This window comes from Puma concolor, chromosome C1, assembly GCF_028749965.1.
Source record: "Puma concolor isolate L17-30 chromosome C1, mPumCon1.1.hap2, whole genome shotgun sequence".
NCBI lineage: Eukaryota > Metazoa > Chordata > Mammalia > Carnivora > Felidae > Puma > Puma concolor.
Genome location: NC_141674.1, coordinates 8,867,680 through 8,891,897, shown reverse-complemented (window position 1 = coordinate 8,891,897; position 24,218 = coordinate 8,867,680).

Genomic DNA, 24,218 nt, shown 5'->3' with positions numbered 1-24,218 from the left:
GACAGAGAGAAATGGACTGCTGAGGACATTCTCAGTGAATTTATGGGGCCATGGACTTCTCTGTTACTGAGCCATTTATTTCTCTTTTGTCTTGTTTGTGCCTAAATAAGTTAGGTCTGAGTGGTTACAGACTAAAGTTAAACCATGGGTTCTCAGTATTTCTTGTGCCCCCTAGTCGTTCTGGGGAAACCTGGGACACTGCTCAGGATTGTGTTTCTGAGTGCATAAAATAAAATACAAAGGATTACAAAGGAACCTAGCTATGTGAGAATACAGTTATCAGAACATTAAAATAATTTAAGATCTAGCCATATATGTGATTCTTTATAAACTCATTAATGTCTAATAAGTATGGTTTCATAGTACTGATGAACATAAATATTTCATAACAACTGTAGCAACTATAATATAATTGCAGTATATCATGAGAATCTCTGATTTCTACTGATGGAAAAACTGCAGGTACTATGATATTATTAGTATGTTTTGTTATCTTGATTCATAATGGAAGGAATTCATACAGGACATTTTAGTTAGAGGCTGATGAAAAATGAGTGACCTCGTTCAGTTCAGGGCCCGCCTGAAATATACCCATGGGCACTAGGGAATCCATGGACCCCAAGGCAAACCCCTGCTCTAGAACAACATGCAAGAACCTCTGGAAAAATACTAGCTTGATGGCTAACACCCTCTAGCTCAGAAAACGTCAGTAGTTGCCCAGTGGTCTTTCAGAGAGGTAAATCTGGTCCCATCCTCCCTTGCCTAAAACTTTCAAATCCTTCTCATTCCCAGGATAGAGGCCTAGGTCCTTACTGGGTTAGGAGGTTCTGCCCGCCTACACCCCCCCTACTGTCTAATCTCTAGCCACACTGGCATCTCCATGTCCCCCAAATGGGCCATGCTCCCTTCAGCCCCCAGGGCCTTTGCACAAGCTTGCCCTTTGCCAGGAATATTCCTCTTACCTTTTCCCTGGTAAACTCCTGCTCAGCCTTCACATCATTGTCAACATATCACTTTGTCAGTAACTTGGCCAGGGCCACTGTTATAAACTATCAGAGACCTATGTACCTCTCCCTCCTCCACCTAACTCTGCTGTAATCTATTTAATCTAGATGTGTGATCACATTTATTTGTGGGACAAATCGTCTCAGTGTCTGAATTCCTCACATGAATGTCAGCTCCTCGAGGCTGAATCTTTCCCTTTCAGCGCACCAATGATTCCCATCTCACAGGGCCTGGCACATTTCTGATCAATACGTGCTCTGACCACCTAATCAATATGGAACTAGCCTCGCATTCTTTGTCTCCGACTCCTGCTCTGGCGTTACTGTACACGACTCACTTCATGGGCTCTATGCTGCAGCCAACACTGTGCCGCTTGGGCTTTTCTCTAGCACCCCTCCTGTGTCCTGGAATGTTGTTATGGGTCGAATGTTGTTATTGGTTGAGATATGCTGAAGCCCTAACCCCCAGTATCTCAGAATATGATTTTTTTAATGTTTATTTTTGAGAGAAAGAGAGTGAGTGGGGGAGGGGCAGAGAGAGAGGGAGACAGAGGATCCGAAGTGGGCTCTGTGCTGACAGCAGAAAGCCCGATGCGGGGGCTCGAAGTCACAACCCATGAGATCATGACCTGAGCCCAAGCTGGATGCTCAGCGGACAGAGCCACCCAGGCACCCCCAGAATGCGATCTTGTTTGAAGACAGCATACTAACAAAGGTAATTACATTAAAAGGCAATCATTGGGGTGGGCCATGATCTGTAATGACTGGGATCCTTATAAAAAGGGAGAGTGGGAATCTGGACATGAAATACACATGCACACAGGAACGCAGCTGGGTAAAGACTGGAGGCATGATGTCAGCAGCCAGGAACTACCAGAAGCTGAGAGAGAGGTGAGACCCTTCCCCAGAGCCTTCAGAGGGAGCATGGCCCTACCAGCACATTGATCTTGGACATCTAGACTCCAGAACTGTGAGGCAATAAATTTCTGTTGTGTTGACCACTCAGTTTGTGGTATTTGGTTAATGACAGCCCTAGAGAACGAATACAAATGTGCTTTGCCCAGGCTGAGGCACCTGCCCATCTGCATTTCCACCCACTGGGAACTGTCTGTATACAGCCAGCTCAGGATGAAATACCATCCCCTGGTGGAATTTGCCTGATCCCCATCCAGATCCCCTCTCTGGATCTCTTTAAAATCACCTCTCAGCACCAGGGGCTGTTTGGGGTGAACTTTAGAAACCCCCTGCTGCAGGAAATCGGTTCAAGGATTTGAGGCAGACCTGAGTGACTAATCCAGTGGCAGGATTATGTTTTCAGTCAATTCACCTTTATTGACTACCACCTTTGTGGTAGGCACTGACTTAGAGATAGAAGGTGGTGAGGTCCCTGCTCCTGTGGAGCTTACCCTCTAGCCTGGGGAAGAGAGGCAAGCAAGTGCAGAAAGAAATTAGCAAGTTGGGGGGCGCCTGGGTGGCTCAGTCGGTTGAGCGGCCGACTTCAGCTCAGGTCATGATCTCGCGGTCCATGAGTTCGAGCCCCACGTCGGGCTCTGTGCTGACAGCTCAGAGCCTGGAGCCTGTTTCAGATTCTGTGTCTCCCTCTCTCTGACCCTCCCCCGTTCATGCTCTGTCTCTCTCTGTCTCAAAAATAAATAAATGTTAAAAAAAAAAAAAAGAAAAGAAAAGAAAGTAGCAAGTTGGCTTCCAGTGTGGATACAAATTTTGAGGAAAATAAAGCAGGAACCAAGAGAGTAGGCGGAGCCAAAGAATTACAACTGTTGATTCATTTCTATTTTCTTCTTTTCCCGTTTTCCACATTGATCTTCTGTAGTGAATAGCACTTTCTTCCTTTCTTTTTTTTTTTTTAAGTTTATTTATTTTTTTGAGAGAGAAGCACAAGCAGGGGAGGGGCAGAGAGAAGGAGAGACAGAATCCCAAGCAGGCTCTGTGCCATCAGCACAGAGCCCAACGCGGGGCTCAAACCCATGAACTGTGAGATCATGACCCGAGCCACAATGAAGAGTCAGACACTTAACTGACTGAGCCACCAAGCTGCCCCTGGATATCACTTTTATAATCAGAAACAAAAATGGTTGAGGGGCGCCTGGGTGGCTCAGTCAGTGAAGCGTCAGACTCGATTTTGGCTCAGGTTATGATCTCACAGTTTCTGTGATCAAACTCCACATCAGGCTCCATGCGCAGAGCCTGCTTGGGATTCTCCCTCTCTCTGTCTCAAAATAAATAAATAAATAAACAGAAAGAAGGAAAGAAAGAAAGAAAGAAAGAAGAAAGAAAGAAAGAAAGAAAGAAAGAAAGAAAGAAAGAAAGAAAGAAAAGGAAGGAAGGAAGGAAGGAAGGAAGAAAGAAAGAAAGAAAGAAAGAAAGAAAGAAAGAAAGAAAGAAAGAAAGAAAGAAAAGGAAGCAAGAAAAGGAAGGAGGGAAGGAAGGAAGGAAGGAAGGAAGGAAGGAAGGAAGGAAGGAAGGAAGGAAGGAAAGAAAGAAGGAAGCAAGAAAGGGAGAAAAAAGGTTGAGAAAGGCTCCAAAGCTGTGGTGGTGATGCCAGAATTGGTCCCCACGTATCCCTTTTCCCTGATCTGCCTCCAGCCACATCCCCTCTGGCTCAGGGCCCGTCGCTGACTCCAGATGTTCTCAAAGTTTGTGCTAACATTCTCACACCGCCTCTCACCTCTGGCTCAGCATCAGGCAACCCGCCCCAGCTGCTCTCGCGCCAAAAACTCCCACACTGAAAACTGCTCCATGCTGAGTCTGGGCCACCAGCTCCTCCAGCCTGCCCTCCCGGGCTTCCCCTGCACACCCCAGGCTTGGGCTGCAGCCAAATGTAAACTTCCCCATTCTTCAGCAGCCCATCCTACTGCCCTCCAGACCTTTGCACATTCTGTGCCTCTGCCCAGAGCACACCCCGTCCCCGCCTTGGCCTGGCCTATCCCTGCTCATCCCCAGGACTCCTTTAGATGCCACCTCTTCCAGGAAGACCCCCTGAATGCTCTGATCAGGTCAGGTGCCCCGGGAGTGAGTTCCCATGGCTCCCAGCAACACCATCCCAGGTTCCTTTTTTTTAATGTTTTTTTAAAATTTGTATTTATTTTTGAGAGAGAGAGAGAGAGGGGCAGAGAATCCCAAGCAGGCTCCATGCTGTTAGTGCAGAGCCCAACACGGGACTTGAACTCATGAATAGTGAGATCATGCCCTGAGCCAAAATCAAGAGTGAGACACTTAACTAACTGAGCCACCCAGGCACCCCATCACCATCCCGGGTTCTAACAGCCTGCTGCAGTAGACACATTTTGCAAGGGCTTACCACCCTTCTCAGAGAACTGCCCCCGGCCCACCTCTCCCCTGAGCTGTCGTCTAGAGCAGTCCTGGCCTGGGGGGACCAGAGGAGAGGTGGACATCCGGACTTATCTGCACCATCAGACCCTTCCTTCTTGGGCTCTGGAATTGGGGCTGAAAGATGTTTGCCAAGCGTCCCTTCAGGTGACTGAGGGAGAACAGACCAGGGAGGGGACTAAAGGCCAGCCAAGCTCGGCCAAGGGCCAGAGGGCCAGGGAGGCCTCCTCCCACTCCCCGCTGCTCACAGCCCTCGGAGAGACCCTCCGCTCCTGGGACAAGATGGGATATACTTGCCAGGCCCCAAGCAAGCCATGCTCTCTGCCTAACACCAGGCCTGGCTTCCCTTGTACCCCCACACCTGGGCAGGACTCGTATGTCTGCAGGGGAGATCCCTTCCTCTGGGAAGGGAGTCCGGGCACCAAGGGCAGATTGATCCAGGAAGTAGGGTCTAGAATAGGAAGGGGTTTGTAGCCCCCACATGGGGTCTTTGCTGATAGACTCTGCTGTCTCCTTCACTGATCTGCTCTGTCTTGGGGGTCAACACCAGCTAAGGGGGAAGAGCTCAGGTGTCTGAGTTAGCCGGCCACACTGGAGACCCTACTGGCTCCTTACTAGCATGTGACTGTAGGCAAATCTCTGAACCTCATCAAGTCCAAGTTTCCTCTCTGGGCTTCCTATCAGGGTTTCGGGGAGCTAATGTAGGTAAAGGGCTAGCCCTGTGGCTGGCATAGAGCACACTCCATCATCGGTAATGGTTGTCCTGGTTATGAATCAGTGAGTGAGCTCCCCGTCACTGGGGGTGTGTAAGCAGATGGCTGGGGATCAGCTGTCGAGAATGCTACAAAGAGCATTTACAGGCTGGGCAAGAGGAGAGATTCAGTGACATCTAAATTTCTCAATCTCAAAAGGTCTCCCAGTTTCCTTCCTCCAGCAACTCACCCCCGGCCAACCTTGCCACACAGCTGAGCTAAGCGCTGATTGTAGAGGGCAGGCGAAATGTCAGAAATTTCCCCCAGAGACCGAGGCAGGGGTTTTTGTGGGTTTTTCTTTTTTCCTCTTGCTTGCCGGAAGCACAGAGTCAATAAAACTCCAGCAAAATGCCCCGCCCACCACACCTCGGCATTAGGTGCTCACCAACCCCCCAGTCGCTGGGCCATGGAGAGGGAACATAGGGGGAGGGGAGTCCCCTTCTTCACAAGTCACAGCATCGAAGTGGAGGGAGCCGGGGACCCAGACATCACTCTGCCTCCACCCACTTCATCAGCAAGGCAGGGGTGAGGGCAGCTGGAGGGCATGGGAAGGAAGTGTCTTTCTTCCTACAGCTGGAATCATGGATCCTATGGAAAGTCACAGAGCCCTGTGGGCCACCCTGACTGCAGTTGTCCCGGGGAGAAGCAGCGTGTGAGCGGCCACACAGCACTGGGCCAGTGAGGGAAGGCTTCATGGAGGAAGGGGTGCCAGGACTGCAGCAGGGGGAGGGGAAGGGGGCGGTGCAACAGGTGCAGACAGAAGACCCAGAGACTTGAAAGCACACAGTGCGTTCAGAGGACACCAAGCACAGCAGTTCTGGTAGAAAAGCCAAAGGAAAGAGGCCGGAAAGGGGACAAGTGACATCACGACAACAACAAGGAGCAATAAACAATTGTCAGGGGGACAAAAAGCAGAGCAGATGAAAGGGGGTGGGAGGAGCAGGGTGGCTCTGTGGCCTGATTGTGTGTCCCCCCGCCCCCCCCCCCCCCGCCAAATCCATGCGTTGAAGGCCTTATTCGGAGAGAGAGAGTCTTTAGGAGGTCATTAAGGTTAAATGAGGTCAGAAGTGGGGGCGCTCAATCGGTTAAGTGTCTGCCTTAAGGGTCGGGTCACAATCCTGCGGTTCACAGGTTCGAGCCCCGCTTCAGGCTCTCTGCTGTCAGCATGGAGCCCGCTTCGGATCCTCTGTCCCCCTTTTCTCTGCCCCTCCTCCGCTCACACCCTCTCTTTCTTTCAAAAATAAATGAACACTAAAAAACAAAAGAAAAAATGAGATTATAATGGTGGAGCCCTGATCTGATAGGATTGGCGGCCTTATAAGGAAAGAAGAAAGATAGATCTCTCCTCTCTCTCTCTCTCTCTCTCTCTCTCTCTCTGTCCTCCAGGCATGACAAGGGGGCCGTCTGCAAGCCAAGAAGAGACTTCTCACCAGAAACCAAACCTTGCTGGAAACCTGGCCTTGGACTTTCTAACCTCCAGAACGGTGAGGAAACACCCGTCTGTTGTTGAAGCCCCCCGGTCCGTGATGTTCTGTTCTGGCCGCCAGAGCGGACTGAGGTAGACGGGGACATGGATGGGGGGGGTGGGAGTGGCAGAAGGACTGGGGAAGGGGGGGAAGGAAACAGAAGGGGGAGGGGTGGGCAGGTAAGAGAGCGGCGAAGGGATGGGGGGGATGGGCAGGTATATGGGGGTGGGGCTGGCCAGTTAGGCACTGGAGTCCCAAGATCTAGCACAGGCACCCACCTGATACACGTACCTCAAAACCCATACTAAACCACAACATAAAAGTGAGAAAATCCAATAAAGGTCTATTTCTTTTCCCCACCGCGACTACTCTGAATCATTTTTGGAAACCGAAAATATCAAATTCTTTCCCCAAATGCTTTTCACGGTCCTTTGGTGGCGCAGGGCTCGGCCTGTCCTCACGGTGGAGAAAAGAGGCTGCGTGCAGGTCTCCGGACGGACGGACTGAGGTTCCCGCCCGGCTCGGGCCACTTACCCTCCGTGACTTTGTGCATCGTGGCCTGTCGCCACCCTCCAGACAGCAATGCTGGGAGGCTTAGAGGATGGGCAGGTGGCCCCCCACCCATCCTGAAGGTCACTCACCCCCACTGCCAGTGGCCTGTGGGCCTCTGAGCATGAGGCAGTTCTCGTGAACCAGGCACGTACAGCCCTCACAGCCTCCGCTGCCAGAACTCATATCTTTCCCCCTCAAGACTCTGCCACCAGAGGTCAGAGACCATAGTTCAGCTCTATCTCACGCCCCGCCCCACGAAGGCCCCTGGATGTGCCTTGGGAACTTGCGATAACAACCACAGTGCCTGGCGGTGCCTCCCGACCCTGTTCTGCTGGCTCGAGTCTTTGGGCCTAAGCATCACCCGCAGAGTGGGGATGGGCAGGCTGATGATCTACTCAGAGCCGATCGCTGTGCTGAGGGAGGGGGAGCCTTCCAGAAATGTGCTCTGAGCAGGGAGCCTGGTTCCAGAGAGATCTACAGTTCAGGGGGCCCGGGGGATAAACACACATTCTGGGCTGAAAAACATGAGGACCACAAAGGGCTTCTAGGCCCAGAAATGAGGGGCGGCCAGGGGGTGTCGAGAGCCCAGGCTCTGGGGTCACGGAACCCTGGGTTCCAGCCCCGGCCAGCTCCACCATTCCCCAGCTCTGTGACCTTGGGCCAGTTACCTTATCTTATAGCACCCCTAACAGCCTCGTCTGCAAAGTAGGAATGATAAAGGATGCTTGTGGGGATCTTATGAGGTCATGCAATGCATGTGAAGGTCTCAGGCCAGTGCATGCATTGTATAAGTGCATAAGGGGCAGCTAGTAACTAAAAACAAAAACTCAGAGGGCTGGCCTTCAGGAACCTATAGCCAACAGGGCAATGTGGGCTCCCATCTTGCCACTCGCCAATTCCCCCTGGAATTTTATAACTTGAGGACAAAAATCCCCCCTTGTCCCCAGCACCCCCACTCACCCACGGGGCAGCAGTAACAGCACCTACCGGCAGTTTTGTGATGGTGGCCAGGGTCTCCAGCATAGACGTCCCTCAGAACTCGATCCTGGAGGACGGGATAAATTGGTGAGACCGGGCCGGTCCCAGACACGCATCCTCTCTCCTGCCCCTCAGGTCCCAGGAGGCCTGGTCTCCACTCATTGTCAAGGCCAGGCCTGAGACACAGCCTCAAGTTTTAGAAGGCAATCGGGACAGAAATAACCGATTTCACATCTGCCTCAAATGCACCCCAGCTGGGGGGGCGGGTGATGGCAACTCCAGCCTTCCATAACTCAGCCCCAAACCTGGGGTCTCCCCTGACTCGCTCTTCTCATGCTCACATTCAACCCAGCAGCAAACTCTCTCCCTCTCTCTCTCTCTCTCTCTGCCTCTTTGGACCAATGTCCTCACCTCCTCCACCTGGTCCCAGTCCCCATCCGCTCTCCCCAGCATTAATTAATTCAGTTGCCTCCTACCTGGCCTCTGGCATGGACCCAGCAATACAGATTTCTAGGAAATTTGTTTTTTGAAGTCTCACACGCTTACACAGAAACGTGCACAGACCTCAGATGCATACCCACTGAATTTTTACAGTGTGAACACGTCTTGCAGTCAGCACCCAGATCAAGCCACAGGACATGGGCAACACCCAGCACCCTCCCTCAGGCCTCTCCCATGCACTACACACAAAAGGTGCCCGCTAACCCAGCTCCTACGCCATTGATTTGTTTGGTCACCTTTGGAGCTTGACGTAGGATAGAATCATTTCTGTTCTCTTGCAACTGGCTTCTTTAACTCAACATCATATTGTGAGACTCACCCACATTGTTGCAGATGGCGGCCATTTATTCAGGTTCATTGCTTTGTAGTACTACATGCACAATGTACTGATCCATTCTATTCTTGATGGCCCTTGGGGTTGTTTCCACTTTTGATTGTTATGAAAAGTTCCACTAGGAGCATTCCTATACATGTATCTTGGTGCACAAATGTATGCATTTCTATTGGATATATACGTAGGGGGCAGAATTGCTGGGTTGTAATGTATGCTCAGCCTTGATAGACTCTTCATACGGTTTTCCAAACTGGACCGACACTTCACTATAGTTTAGAAGTGTTGCAGTCACTCTACATTCTTGTCAACATTTGGTATTACCGTTGGGCTACCAGGGTGGCTTGGTCGGTTAAGCGTCCGACTCTTGATTTCGGCTCAGGTCATGATCTCGAGGTTCTTGAGTTCGAGCCCCACATGGGGCTCTGCACTGACAGTGTGGAGCTTACTTGGGATTCTCTCTCCTTCACTCTGCCCCTCTCTCCTCGCACTCTCTCTCTCTCCTCTCAAAAATAAATAAACATTAAAAAATTAGATTGTCGGGGCGCCTGGGTGGCTCAGTCGGTTAAGCGTCCGACTTCGGCTCAGGTCATGATCTCACGGTCCGTGAGTTCGAGCCCCACGTCGGGCTCTGTGCTGACCGCTCAGAGCCCGGAGCCTGTTTCAGATTCTGTGTCTCCCTCTCTCTCTGACCCTCCCCCATTCATGCTCTGTCTCTCTCTGTCTCAAAAATAAATAGACGTTAAAAAAATTTAAAAAAAAATTAGATTGTCTGACCTTTCTCACTGATGGGTGGGAAATCTTTATATACTCTGAATACAGGCCCTTTGGTATTGGGAAATATCTTCTCCCAATTCTATGGCTTGCCTTTCAATTTCTTAAGGGAGAGTTTTGATGAACAAAAGTTCTTAGTTTTGTTTTTTGATCTTTTTAAGATTTTTATTTTTAAGTAATCTCTACACCCAGGGCACTGGGTGGCTCAGTGGGTTAAGCATCTGACTTCGGCTCAGGTCATGATCTCATGGTTCATGAGTTCAAGCCCCACATCAGGCTCTCTGCTGTCAGTGCAGAACCTGCTTTGGATCCTCTGTCTCCTCTCTCTCTGCCCCTCCCCTGCTCATGTGTGCTCTCTCTCGCTCTCTCTCCCAAAAATAAATAAACATTAAAAAAATTTTAAGTAATCTCTACACCCAGAGTGGGGCTCAAACTCACAACTCTGAGATCGAGTCACCGCCCCCAGAAGTTCTTAGTTTTAATGAGGAACAATTTATCAGTCTTTTCTTTCACGGTTAATGTCCTATGTAAGAAATACTTGCCAGCCCGCTGTCATACAGATGCTCTCCCACATTATCCACTAGATGCTATCGCTTAACCTGCCATACATAGGTTTCATTTTGGCGCATGGTGTGAAGTAGAGGTCAAGACTCGCTTTTTTCTGGAACATGCATTTTTAACAAGTTCCCCATAGGTTTCCAGGGCTCTTTGAAAGTTAAGCCCCTTTGTTAGAGGGGGCCCAAGAGAGGAAATTCTCTGCTGACATCCTGGGGGAGGAACTTTGTCCTGGTAGAATGAAAGCAGGGCAGAAACAAGGTTTCTAGACTTCAGGAAGGGAGGCGGGAGGGAGAGGGGAGAGGGAAGGAGGGAGCTGTGTCCCACCTCTGTATCTGCAGCCTCCCAGATGGTGCCTGCCATCTGGCCTGATGGATGAGGATGAAAGGGCTTTCTTGGATTGGGGCGGCGGGGGGAGCAGAAGCCACAGGGGGAGAGGCCTGGCTGGCCTCAGGGCTTCCCTACTCTCTTGTCCAGCCAAGGGAACAGTGAGAACTAAGAAATATTTCCTTTGTGGTCAGAGAGCAGGAGGAGGCCAGCGTGGCAGGACAGTGGACACGCGGAGCATCGATTACATTTTCCTTGTTTCTTTTTTTTGCACATCTGAAACGTCGCCAGGTACATGGGAAATAACAAATATAACGTGACGTTTGTGCAACACTAGTCACATGGCACTTGTGTGCCTCCTTTCTCATTTAATCCAGAGCCCCAGGCCTTGAGGACCCTCTCTTCACCCACCCACACCCAGCCTCCTCCCTCCAGCAGGATCCCATTCTTCTCAAGGAGAGCGGGGAGCTCCTGGGAGCCTCTCTAGGAAGAGAGACCTGCCAGGACAACCCCGGTCTGACCCACAGCATTTCACCCAGTGAGCCTGGAAGCCTACAGGTGGGGTGGAGTCGGGTGCGAGGGTTCAGGCCTGCTAGGCCTGCTGAGTGTGGGGAAAATTCTGGGTCTCTGGCCTGGGTTTTCCCCTCCTGGCTGCCTGCTCATCTCATTGATAACTATGGACTCTGGAGGAGATGTAGGTCCAGCCCCTGCTCTGTTTCCAGGGTCTGGGGGGGACAGCTGAAGGGAGCCTGAATTCTTCTTCTTCACTTCCTGCCAATCCTGGGTCAGTGGAAGGGAATAGGGAACCCATGGTATTGCATATCACTGCCCCCCTACTCCCAGTCACCCATCATCACCCCATGTTACAGATGGGGACACTGCAGCTCAGAGAGGTGCAGTCACCCACCCGAGGTCACACAGCAACTAAATGCACAGATGATATTTGAGCTTCACCATATCCCCAGTTCTCTTCCCCTCTCTGGCCCACAGGCTGCCCATCTATAAAAGAAAAACAGTCTACTGTGCTGAGAAGGATATCCTGCCACATCCGTGGTCTTTCTAACAAAACTCCATAATCTGAATCAAATCATGAGGATACATCAGGGACTTTCTATAAAACAACTGGCCTGGACTCTTTGCATGAAAGACAAAGAAGAGTTGTGGAATGTTCCAGAATAGGGAGACTAATGAGACATGGTGGCTGAATGCAATGTCTGCATTGGATTCTGAATCTGGGTGGGGCTATGAAGGAGAATATTGAGATTGCTGATGACATTTGAATACGTACTTTGTATCTGATTCTGTCCTATCAGTGTTGAAAGCCTGAATCTTATAACCTGTTTATCTAAGAGGTATCCTTGTTGTAGAAGAACCTGCTGAAATATTTAGGGGTAAAAATTCAAAATGTCTGCAACGAACTTGCTAATGGTTTAGCAAAAGAAAATGGAAATAGGAAGAAGGAGGAGGAGGAGGAGGCGAAGGAAGAGAGGAAGAGGAAAAGGAAGGAGAAGAAGAGGAGGAGGAGGAGGAGGAGGAGGAGGAGGAGGAGGAGGAGGAGGAGAGGAAGAGGAAAAGGAAGGAGAAGAGGAAGAGGAGGAGGAGGAGGAGGAGGAGGAGGAGGAGGAGGAGGAGGAGGAGGAGGAGGAGGAGGAGGAGGAGGAGGAGCGTACAAAACCACACGTGTCAATAATCGGTGCCCGGGAAACAGATGGCAACAATTTTCAGCGATAAACCTGTGTAAATCCATGGCTGCCGCCGCCAGGGGGCGCTGCCCTCTCGCGGTCCACAAGGTCGGTGGGACCTCAGCCAGGATGCGGTGAGAGAAGTCGAGGTCGTGGTGGCGGGGTTCCCTTGGGGGGCTTACGAGGAAAGGGGCATAGGCGGAGCCCAGGTAGGGGCACAGCTCAGGGCCAGCCCCCAGCATCCACCGCAGATGCCCCAGGCAGCTGTGGCTGGCCGTCTCTGGCAGAGACACTAGGGGAATTTTCTTGCCTATGATGTCATGACTCTGCAAGTGCCCAGAAAATGGGGCCAGTGCGGTGCACACGTGTGGTAGAAGTAACAGCAGTAATTGAACCCAGCAGCCCTTGTGAGACCCTCCTACCGTGAAAACTAGTCTCAGAGAGGAGAACGAGCTGCCCAAGGCGGCACCTTGTGGCAGGGCAGGATCTGGGTCCAGGTCAGCTGACTCCAGACCACTCCGTGAGTACATCCAGTGCCCACAGAGCACCAGAGAGCCGACGGGGCCCCCAAACAGCCTCTAGGAGCTGTCTCTCCAGTAGGGGAGACAACCGCACCTTCCCAGGGTATACCCAGCTCATAAACTAGAGAGAGCTGGCATCTGGGGTCCTGGGCTTCACCTCGGCAACACTGTGATCTCCCAAAGCTTGCACAGCCCTCACCTCTGGGCCTGCTCGTCACTCTCCTCCTCCCACCATCTCCCCACCTGCCCCCATGTCCCCTGTTGCCCTGCACCACTGCCCATTCACACAGGTCATTTACCTCAGCACAACGCAGCCCCGAGAAGGCTGACCCTCCGAATACTGGGGCCCCAACAATCCCCGCCGGCCATGGGCCCAGACCCGGATGGCCCATCAGTTCCTGCCGCCCCTGGGGAACCGGCCCTGGCCTTGGAAGAGAAGGGGCGTCAGAAAGGGGAGAGTGGGAGGGGGAAGCCCGGGGACTGGAAGGGGGGCTTTTGGGTGGGGTTCCCCAGCAGGGTGGAGGCAGAGCGAGGTGTCCACAGGGTAACGAGCTGTGCAACCCGAGGCCTGTGGCGGCCCGACCTTGAAGGCATCAAGATAAAAAGAGGGTGGCCCGAAACCTTCCCATTTCTAAACCTGCCTATTTTCAGGCTGGTTTGGTTTTCCCTGCAAAACCTGGTAAATTTCACTTTCAAAAAGCCCCACCTGGTTTCAGCCGCAGAGGGGAACAGGAGGGGAGTCTCACCTGCAGGGACCAAGCTGGACACTGGGGGGGGGGGGGGGCGGTTGGAGGAGTCAGGTCAAATGCAAAATACCCAAAGGGGTCAGAGCCAGGGAGAGCTGGGGCGTGCACCCCACCCCCACCCCAGGGGACCCCCACCTCTATTACTCAAGGTGAGGTGCCTGGGCCAGAAGCACTGGCACCCCTCGGCAGCTCGCTAAAAACGCAGAACCCCAAGCCCCACCGACTACCAGGTGGGGAAACTGAGGCACGGCGAGATTAAGAAACTCGCCTAAAATCACACAGCTGGGCAACGTTAGAGCCAGGATTTGGCCCGAATCATCCTGCGCAGGCTCTCATCCACAACGCTCTGTTACTGGTCCTGCCTGCTTAACCTCCAGTGCTACCCTCAAATTCACCAGCGCCTCCTCACCACCCCCCAAGGGTGTCCAAGGCCCTCCTCGCATCAACCTCGTTCCCCATGCCCCACTCACGGTGCAGAGGCCAGAGGGATCTTTTCGAAACGCAGACCTGGTGTCCTCCTTCCACCTTGCTGAAAGACACTCAGAAGGGTTCCGACTCAACTGTGAGTGAAGCCCATAGTGTGGACAATGGCCCAGGAGCCCCAGCTGGCCTGTGCATCCCTTGACCACCCCATTCCCCATGCCCAGCACACCCCCACCCATCCTTCTGACCTCACTCATGCATTGCCGCATCCTCGGGGAACCCCTCCCCCCCCCCCCCCCCCCCCCCCCCGCTTGACATCCCCATTCAGGTCAGGTCTCAGCAGGCTAAAATCAAGGTGCGGGCAGGACTGCATCCTTGCTGGAGGCTATGGGGGAGAACCCATTTCCTTGTGGTGAAGACTGAGGCCCCATCTCTTTGCTGCCCATCAACGAAGGGCATCTTCTAGAGACTGCTGTGTTCCCTGGACTGCACTGCTTGACTCCTCCAACTCCGCCAGCCCCCTTCCCCCTTCTGCAAAGCCCATACTGCTGGGGCAGATCCTTCCATCCCATCTCCCTCTTCTTCCACATCACCCTTCCCTGACACAGCCAGGGAAGATTCTGCTTTAAAAAAAAATTTTTTTTTTTTAACGTTTATTTATTTTTTTTGGGACAGAGAGAGACAGAGCATGAACGGGGGAGGGGCAGAGAGAGAGGGAGACACAGAATCAGAAACAGGCTCCAGGCTCTGAGCCATCAGCCCAGAGCCCGACGCGGGGCTCGAACTCACGGACTGCGAGATCGTGACCTGGCTGAAGTCGGACGCTTAACCGACTGCGCCACCCAGGCGCCCCAAGATTCTGCTTTAAAAAAAAAAATTTTTTTTAATGTTTACTTATTTTTGAGACACAGTGTGAGCGGGGGAGGAACAGAGAGAGAGGGAGACACAGAATCTGAAGCAGGCTCCAGGCTCCGGGCTGTCCGCACAGAGCCCGACACAGGGTCCGAACTCACTGAACCGCGAGATCGTGACCTGGGCCGAAGTCAGACGCTTAACCAACTGAGCCACCCGGGCGCCCCAGGAAGATTCTTTTAAGGATGCATGTGAGGACAGTGGGACCACTTGGATAATCCAGGCTAATCTCCCCGCCTCAAGGTCTGGACTCTTAATCACATGTACAAAGTCTCCTTTTTCCATAAGGTTCCAGGGGTCATGATGCAGACATTTTAAGGGACTATAATTCTGCTGATAAAAGTCCTGCTTGTAAGTAACCACGAGGCTATTCTGCCACCAGACTGGGTTTTGTCTTCTCCTAGTCCTGGGGGCTTCTGAGCCCCACTGTCCACCCACAGGGCAGACTGGAGCTCCAGGCCAAGAGCCCAGCTAAAATTGAAGTCATGCTCCTGCCCAACCTTCCACACATGTACAGACATGAAGTCTGTCCCTGCCCACGGGCCACATCCCTTGCAGCTCCCACACCTGTGTGCGGGTCTGCACACAGGCCTCCAGGTTGTTGAGGGGGGAGGGTGCATGGCTGTGTGTGGCCTGGCCCCGTGGCAGAGAGAAGGCTCAAAGGCAGTAAGACACAGATACAGCCACAGAGGAGGCAGTCTGGCACCCCTGGCAGGAGGGAACACGAGGAATAGGTGAGCACCTTTTCTGAGATGGACTTGACAAGAATAGGAGCCATTCTCCCGGAGAATCTTCCCGGTGAGGCAGAAGAAGAGAAGGGGGCCGTGGTCGGCCGAACAATGCCCCTCCAAAGGCATCCCCGTCCTGATCCCCAGAACCTAGAACTAGGTCACCTTATGTGGCAGAGGGGAGTTGAGGTTGCTAATTGGTGACCTTGACATGGGGAGATGGTCCTGGATTATCCGGGTGAGTACAGCGCCATCACAAGTGTCCTTGAAAGGGCAGAAGGGTCAGAGTCCGAGAAAGCTCGGACGCGGCGGGGTCAGAGAGCCTGCGCCTCCAGCAGCTGGAAAAGGAAGGGGGTGGGTTTTGTCCTGGAGCCTCCAGAGAGGAAGGCAGGCCTGCCCACACCTTGATTCCAGCCGGGTGACGTTTGGGATTTAAGAACCACAGATAACCCTTTGTGTTGTTCTGAGCCCCTAAATGGTAATGACAGCCACAACAGGGAGCTAAACCAGGGCCCCAGCCAAAAAGGCAAAGAATAAAGCCGAGTACCCCACCCCCCCTCCACCAAGTCCCCCCTGCCACCAAGCATTCCTCGAAGGCCCAGCAGGAATCAGGCGCTGGGTTAGGTGTTAGGGGCCACACGAAAGCCAGTTCCAGATGCTTCCAGCTCACGAACGCAGCTCCCACGACGAGCACACGGGAGACACTAAACAGCAATCTCTGGAGAGAATGACTGTGGGAGAAGCTCAGAGACAAGATCAGAAGAGCACACGGATGACCAAACCAAAGCAGAATGATGCAAGTGTCACACGGTAAGGAGGGGAAAAAAACTAGCCCAGGGTAGTCGCGCAGGCTTCTTGGACGAGGAGCACTTCCCTGTTCTTGAAGGAGGGTGAGATCTTGACAGGAGGAAACGTCAAGCCAAGGAGCATCCCTGGCAGGAAGCCCTGCAGAAGTGAAGGACGCGGAAGCAGGAAAGAACAGAGCCATGGCGGGCGGAGGGGGGTGGGGGGCTCAGCAGTCTGCAGAAGGAGAAAAGGCTCAGGACTCAGGGCCACACAGTCTGCACTTTCTTGTCATTTCCCACACACCGTTCCATCCAATGCCAATACTACCCGATGTCCAAGCGTGGCCAGCAAAACCAAAATACAACCCACCACCCAGCCCCTGGATTCCACTGGAGAGGTTTGCGTTTTAAATCGTAGGACCTTTAATGTGCCTGCTTGCTCTCTAACTCGCCACGGAAAAGCTTGGGGAGAGAGACACAAATGGTTTCCCACCCTGAGTTGGCCATAAAACCCTCTCTTCATGCAACTCCTATTCATTCTCTGAAAGTGACTTTGGGAAATGTTGCCTTTGGCCATGGGGAGCCACTTAAGGTTACAGAGCCACTCATAGGTGAGGAAACGGATGGGATGGAGGCCACGAAGTCAACCTTGTCAGGGTCTGGCCTGGAGTTCAAAATCTGCGACTCCTCACTTCTCACCGAAGCCCCTCCCCCTCCCCTAGAGAAACCCGGGGCCAGCTGCCTGAGCCAACTGTTTGGATTACAGTCATCCCGAAAGTTCTGGGGCTGCAGCAAGTCCTTGGGGCTCACACTCAGCTATACCTCAGATGGGATAAAATCTGCCAGCCCTGGACCACCAGTCCCAGCGGCAGCCACCGAGGGACACCAGCAGCTGCCAGGGAAAGTTTAATGGCATTAAAGAAGTACCCAATGGGGCGCCTGGGTGGCTCAGTCAGTTAAGCGTCCGACTTCAGCTCGGGTCACGATCTCACGGTCCGCAGGTTCGAGCCCCGCGTCGGGCTCTGGGCTGATGGCTCGGAGCCTGGAGCCTGCTTCCGATTCTGTGTCTCCCTCTCTCTCTGCCCCTCCCCCGTTCATGCTCTGTCTCTCTCTGTCCCCAAAATAAATAAACGTTAAAAAAAAAAAAAAGAAGTACCCAGTGGTACTTGGGCTTTTGCCCTCCGAGGTGCCTTGAGTTCCTCCCCCAGCTAGAGGGGCCGGCTTGCTTCCTCGACCACCTCCATCCCAGCCTGCACGAGAGGGAAGCCAGGTTCCCAGCCTCCCCAAGACCCAACTCTTGGCCTCCCTCTTCTGACACAGCAGCGGTGGACACACACATTCTGAGCAGGAAGGCAAAGATTTGGTTTAGGGGTTTCATGGTCCTGGGCGATTGGAACCTTTTCAGCAAAGCGTGCACTCCCCCGGTGCAGGAAGCGTGTCAGGCATGTAGCTTTTGGAGGCTCAGAGACCTTGCGTGGAAGTTAATGATGGAGCTTCCGAGCGCCGGGCCCGCACACATACCCTCACTGACGTGCTGTTCCACCCGGCCCTTGGTGAGGACGTTGGCACCATCCACGGTACACAGCTTCTTGTCACTCACTCTACAGCCTGGCCGTCTCATCTCCCCCACTCCAAAAGCTGTCCCCCACCAACCCAGGTGGAGGAGAGGGCAGGCCCTTTGTGGGATCCCGCTGGTGGGGGACAGAGTTCTACATAGCACCGGTCACTCTCCTCCGTGTCCCTCTTCTCACTATCCTCAAGGGCAAGGACTGGTTCACCTTCATCCTGCATTCACCATACCTAGCATACAACAGGAGCTTAATAATGGCTTACCTTTACACAGCACTCAGCACATGCCAGACACAGAGCAGCTTTATGATTTTATGAATGAATGAATGAATGAAGTATTCAGATGCATGTCCCTGAAGACTGAAGAAGTCAATAAGCAATTGAACTGGGTGACATATAAAAGTCCCTTCCCACCAGCGAGGCCACTGAGGATGCCAGCAGTTTTCAACCAGAGGCAGTAAAGATTTGGGACTGAAATCTTCCTACCTCCACCCCAAGGGCCCCTTGGGGGAGGTGGCAGGAGAGAGAGAGAGAGAGAGAGATGTTGGAGAACTGTCTCGCTTAAGGTGCCTTTTTTGACATTCTGTCCCTAGGGTCTGGCACGGTGGTCCTGTTCAACCCCTGACCAGTCCTGGGACTGTGGACAAGGCCCTCCTCTGCCTCGGAGCCTCTGCTTCTTTGGGAAATGGGGACCATGACCCCAGACAGACCATGAGGTCACGCCGGCCCCGGCTGGCCTAACCTACCTATCTGTGCCAAGGACCCCCAGGTTTCCGGGGCTCCCCAGACCCTGGCACACACATCCCTCAGCCCCCTTTTCCTTCTGATGATGTTCCCGAGGTGAAAGCGGTGTTGAGAAAGGTGTATTTGAGCTTAAGGATGAATCACAATCAACTCAAGAAACAAGTCTAGGTCAGATATGAGTGAGAGCACAGTCAGAAACTTACAGTAAACGCTGCCCTTCTTCCAGCACTGACTGCTCTCAAGCTGACTAATGGCCCCTCTCAAACCCCACTGTGCTCTCCTGGCTGCCCCAGCCTCTCTCTGAGGGAAGGGAGGCCCTGAGTAAGACCAACCCAAAGCTCCCCGCTGACCGCTCTTCACATCCGGCACCCCTGCCCTCCAGGTCCCTTCCTCCTGGTGCATAAACTGCCCGTTTGAGCGGCCCCGGAAAAGTCCCCTTTCCCAAACAAAACCGGAAACTCTCTCCTCTCCATCTGCCGGTACCTAAAACCCACTGATCAGCACTCCACTCCACGGGGTCACCAGCCCAGCTCTGGAAAGCCTGGTGAGAAGAGAGACACGCAGAGCTTATCAGCCATGCCAGCAAACAAGAACCGTGCCCAGCGGGAGCCTCAAAGGTCTACATCTGGCTGGAGGGAAAAGGAGGTGGAACGGGAGGGAGCGGGTGTGGGAGGGAGTTGTGTCGTAACTTCAGCGCTGGAAGCCCAGGATGGGAATGTGAAGGCTGCAAGAGCTCGTGGAAAGACCCTGGGCGTCCCTGCGCGGCCGCCAGCACCGGGGTGCGAAGGATGGAGGCTGAAGGGGAGGGGGAGGCATTAGGGCAATGAATTCTTCTCCAGAGTCACATCAGAGCAATCGTGGGTCACATTACAAAAACCACTCTTGGGGAGACTATGGTATCAGGCATCAGAAGCCAAATCTCTTTCTCAGAAGGTGACACACAGCAAGAAAGCATTCTCATCTCGGGCGTCAACCACAAAATGATGGAGTCTCAAATCAGACGGTGAGAAAAAAGATTTAAAATGCAACCCTTGACTTGGGATTTTTTTTTTCTTTTTTTCTTTTTTTTTTTTTTTTGAGCAATGAATTCCTAGGGGCGCCTGGGTGGCTCAGTGGGTTAAGCGTCCGACTTCAGCTCAGGTCATGATCTCACAGTTTGTGGGTTCGAGCCCCATGTTGGGCTCTGTGCTGACAGCTCGGAGCCTGGAGCCTGCTTCGGATTCTGTGTCTCCCTCTCTCTCTGCCCCTCCCCAACTAACGTTCTGTCTCTCTCTTTCTCAAAAATGAATAAAAAAATTTTAAAAAAAATAATGAATTCCTAAAACTTTACTGGGACAGCAGAGGCAGAAGAAAGCTTGGTTGAGTCGAAGGGTGTCCCAGGAGGAGCTGGCAGCCCCCACCCCCACAGGGAGCCCGATTCCTGCCAAGAAATGACCCAGTGTCTTAGCCCACGACAGTCACTCAGTCTCTCTAGTAGGCGGGAAATGCAAATTAAGACAACAAGGATATGGCCCTTTTCACCGGTCACGTTGACAAAAATAAAAACTCTGATAAGATCAAAGGTCGGTTAGGATGTGGGGAAGTCGATACTCATGTACTACTGGTCGGGGGTAAATTGTCCAGCCACCTTGGAAGGCAATTCAGTGGCGTCTTGTAATCTGAATGCGTTTTCACCCAGCAACCTCTACATTCTCTTCTCAGCTTCTTCTCTGGGAAAGCAGCATACGCGTTCCCAGAAGCATCCATACGGGGCTGTGGGGCTATACGTTGCAATAGCAAACAAACAAAAAACAGTGGGAGGAACCTCATCACCCACCCATCGGGGACATAAACAAGTAAAACAATGGAAGCCCCCATTTGGTAGAACAGTAGACAGCATTTTAAAGGATAAACAGGGGCTCGCTGAGGCAGTATCCCCAAGACCTACTGCAGACAGTAACAGCCAAATGAAGGATGGTACACACCGCGGAGTACATGGAAAACCCCACCTACTTCTACAACACTAATAAAATATGGACACGCGTTTATCAAGGTCGGCCAAGGAAACATCAGGGCCATAAAGGCAGTTACACCTCCAAAGGAATCAAGAAGAGGTGAGGTCCAAAGATTTAGCTTTATCTGTACTTTCTGCACTGAGGATATATTCATATATCCCTGTGTCATTAAATGCATCCTTTTTTTGTTTTTCATCTAAACAGGGGTTTCTCGCTATAGAAAGGAAGCATAGGAGTTCCAGCCACCAAACACTAGCAAAGCCCCCAAGTCCTGCCTCACATTCCTTCTTTCCCTTTATCTCCCCAAGACTTTGGCACCCCAAACTCACACCCTCCCCCAGGTCACCAGCAGAGGACTTGAAGGGCCAGGAGGGTTCTCTAGCCAGGGCATCAGCTGCCCCCTCTGCCCTCTGTTGGGGGGTGGTCTCATACAGTCCCATTGAAGACTGGGGCGGGGTGGGAGGCATTTGCTGGCCCCCGTTTCTACCTAAACTCTTCCTCCTCCTGCCTGAAGCCCACCCCTCTTCCCTCTTCCCCTGCTCCCGGCTCCCGAGGTTGGGATGAATAGGACTGACCTCCACACTGGAGGGACCCTTCCTATAGGATTAAAGGGGGTGGGCCTGCCCCTCCCTCAGTAGACTGCTGTTCCCACTCTTGTCCTTGGTACCAAGATTGGGCGGGCCCTCACCAACACCTACTGTGTTCCACCCGGGTATTATGGTCAGCCACAGGCCTGTCTCTCCTCTTCAGACCCGCCGCTTGGGCGCTGGCATGGTAGACCACCTCTGGTTAACCTGAGCTCTCCCCCCACCCCATGCCTAGCTCAGTGCTGGCCACTGGTAAGTGCACAGTTTTCCTAAAGTAGTCCCCATATTTGCTTCACGGGTTTTCCTACAACAGACGTCAGCCCCACCACTGACCTTTCTCCAGGGGCGGACACCTACCACGTGCTCCAGGGCAAGGAATCCAGACAGGGGTGGTGGGGGGGATACTAAGTCTGGCCTGTCTAGCACCCTCACCCCTGCCTCGCACTCACACTCCACTCCCCCAAGCCAACCGTTTTAGGGACCAGGGGCAAGTAGCAGGGAGAGCCCCAACACCGACTTCTTCTGGTCATGGAGGCCCCAGCTGGCCTGCCCAGGACCCCCACCCACAAACAGCCTACCTCCTGCAGGCAGCCCCCCACCGCTCAGTTGCCGTGGACGGAATGAATAATCCCAGCATTCCGCCCCGGGCGGGGAGAGGAGGGGCCCCCATCAGCCGGCCCACCTCCCACCTGTGAATACTTGCACATTGCGGCCCCCCCTCCTTGTCATCTGTGCCCCCTCACCCCAGCTGGGCGCTAATGAGGGGAGGAGACTCCCTGGCCTCCCCCGCCCCCCACGCTGCCCACGCTCCCAGGGGCTCTGGGCAGTGGCGGCAAAGAGGGGACTCCGGACCACCGGACCGCTTACCTGCGGGAAGGCTCCCAGCACCCCCAGGAGCAGCAGTCCCAGCACAGCGCGGAGGGGGCGCATCCTGGCGGGCGGAAGGCTGAGCTGGCCAGGGAGGTGCCCACCCAGGCGGCCTGGGAAGCGCGCTGCGCCCACGTGCGGTGCAGGGGCCCCGGAGCCGCACCTGCGTGGACCTCGGGCGCCAGCCCACTTCCCCCGGCGCACCCCGCTGGCACCAGCCACAGCTGCAAAGTCACTTCAAAAGTGACTGCTTTCTCCGACCGTTCTGCCTTAGCTCTTAACTTCCTCCAGCATCCCGAGGTGTACCCCGAACTGTTTCCAGGAACGCTACCGGCAGCAAAGTAAGCGCGGACAAACACGTGCAGAGATGACTCAGGACCAGCCAGGCTCGCGTCGGGCTGTTTGAAAGACCTGCCGCTATTGGACAGAAGGCGTGGTCCCCCAGCTCCAGGGAGTTTGCTGCCTGGCCCAGCGGGGCTGAGGGGCCGGGAAGGCAGCTGCCCCAGGGGGATGTGGTTTTGGAGGGGGGGGGGGGCGTCCTTAGCGGAGGGCCGAGAGAGAATTCTTGAGACGTCTTTGATGCCAAAAGGTGATCTTCTTGGGGACAGGACCCTGGGCAGAAACAGCCGCCCCGGGGATTGCGAGGAGTGAGTGATGATAAACTTGGGAGCTGGGGGCGGGAAAGGCAGGGGCAGGTTTCCAAAAGGACTTTCTTAAAGCTTGAAGAAGACTCACAGGATCCCTGAGACCTAGCTAAGGCCGTTTTTCCCTCTAGCAAAGCATTTACCTTAAGACCAGAGGAAGTTCCTGGAGGAATGTTTTACTCTGTCTGCCTCAAGTATTTGTCAATGGGCTGCAGGTTATAAGGAAATTTAATTTTAACTGCTATTTCCTTCGGCCTTTGTTCCCCACGTCATTGTCCCCAGAACCATTTTGACCCTTAATTTAAGGTCGCTGAGGGTGGAAGGTCTTTCTTTTCTTCTGTAACTTCTTCCTGCTGAATAGGGGTGGCGTGCTGTCCCAACCTATAGGTAAACAATGGTCAGGTGGGGAATTAAAATACATAATATATTTTATATATATATACACACACATATATATAGTGTATATATTACATATTAATATTTATATATATTATATATAATATATATTAATTCCCCACCTGACCATTATATATAATTATATAATTATATATAATATATATAATTATTATGTATTAATTCCCCACCTGACCATTATATATATAATTATATATATTAATTCCCCACCTGACCATTATATATATAAACATATATATAATTATATATATGTATTAATTCCCCACCTGACCATTATATATATAATATATATAATTATCATATATATTAATTCCCCACCTGACCATTATGTATATATAATTATAAATATATATAATTATTATATATATGCATTAATTCCCCACCTGACCATGATATATATATAATTATATATATAACTATAAATATATATTATTATTATATATGTATTAATTCTCCACCTGACCATTTTATATATATTTATATATGAGTTACCAAAGGCAGAGGCAGCCAATCCAAGGGGGACAACATGTATATGAACCTCATTCAGTAGAAAGGAACATCTGTCAGCTGGAAGTTATGGCGGCGAAGGAATCTTGGCACCAGTCAGAGAGACACGGGAAAAGACAACAAAATGTGGTTAATGTCACTGTGAGAAGAAGCCCAATAAAAATGGCCTTTGACGGTTAATCAGAATTTTCCTCCAGTTCTTCATCGTCGCTTGAAGAGAAATTGGAGGTCACCCACAGGTTCACAGGAATAAGAAAGCGTGTTAGCTGGTGTGCTAGATTCCTGTGGGGAAGGAACAGGTTTAATTCCTGATATGTGAGCCCATGAGGAACGTCCTACTTTTACTGCAGTGGGAGTACATAATAGGACCTGGCGGGGGCCCTTCCATTTTGGAGCTAAATCCCCTGCTTTATTAGACTTTCAATCCGTGAGATAAACCAGATTATATGGGGTGGGTTTCTAGCACTATCAGCTCGGGTTCAGGAAGGATATGGACGGTATATTTAT